The sequence below is a fragment of the Ambystoma mexicanum genome, chromosome 4q (assembly GCF_040938575.1).
Source record: "Ambystoma mexicanum isolate Mex_15411 chromosome 4q, UKY_AmexF1_1, whole genome shotgun sequence".
NCBI classification, from domain to species: Eukaryota; Metazoa; Chordata; class Amphibia; order Caudata; family Ambystomatidae; genus Ambystoma; species Ambystoma mexicanum.
The window spans coordinates 113,616,312-113,617,638 of NC_090928.1; positions in this window are offsets into that span (position 1 = coordinate 113,616,312).

Here is a 1,327-nt window from a genome sequence, read left to right on the forward strand (position 1 = left end):
GAAATGGCATTTTTTTAAACATGATCGGCCTCTCTCCCACGTGCTATGGAAACAAAGAGTTGGGCTGTTTTCCTTAGAGCTTTAAATTTTTCACATAGAACAAAACCGCCCTCCATACATCAGGTGTATGGAGGCTCCTTCCAGCTGAGTTGGATGGAGTTTGAAAGAAGGTAGGAAGCTCTATGGATTTATTAACATGGAACTTTGAGAGGAACTTAGGTGAAAACCTAGGATGTGTTCTTAGGACAACCTTGTCCTTGTGGATTATGAAGGGTCTTGTACGGACAAAGCATGTAGCTCACTGACTCCTCTTATAGAGGTGATAGCTACTAAGAGTTCAGTTTTGTAACTCAGATGGTTTAGGCTTGCCTTATGCATAGGCTCAAAAGGTGGACCCATGAGCTTTAAGGGCACAACATCAAGATCCATCCTGAAGGAGGGTTGGAAATTGGAGGGAATAGCCTCTTTACCCCTTCCATAAAGGGCCACCAGATGTACTATAATGGAGTTGAATACTAGGACAGAGTCTTCTAGGTAAAGCATGAAATGAAGAATGTTAGCTGGGGAACATTCTGTTGGGTTTAGTGTTTGTGTCCTGCACCATATCACAAATCTCTTCCACTTATTGAATTATCAGTGTCTGGTGCTGGGCTTTCGTGCCTCCTTTAGGATATCCATACACCTTTGTGGAAGATTCAAGTGGCCAAATTCTATGACTTCAGGAGCCAGGCTGCCAAGTTTATAGATTGAAGGCACAGATGGAGAGATGCTCCCTTGTGTTGTGTTAGAATGGGCACGGAAGCTTGATTGGATCACACATCGCCAGTTTGAGCAGATGTGGAAACCAAGGTTGTCTCGTTCACATAGGCGCAACCAGGATTATAGTCACCTGTTCCCAGTGCATTTTATGCTCTATTTTGCTCAGTAGTGGTGTTCAGGGAAAAGCGTAAGCAAATTTCCCTGACCAGTTCATCCACAGGGCATTCCCCTTGAACCCTGGTTGGGGAATCCTGGACACAAAGTCTGTGCATTGTGCGTTTAGGCTTGTGGCAAAAAGGTTTATTGGGGATGACCCCATTGTGAGAATATTCCGTCTAGGATATCTTTGTTGAGTTTCCACTCATGTTCTTCTGGTAAAGGGTATCTGCTTAGAGTGTCTGTCAGAGAATTGAGTTCCCCTGGAACATGTTGAGAGGTTAGGACCATGTTCTGTTTGAGTGCCCCTTACATATTTTTGGGGATAGCTTGGACAGACAGAGTGTGTGCCACCTTGCTTGTTTATGTAGAACATGGCATTGGTGCGGTCTGTGAGGACCTGCACTGTTTG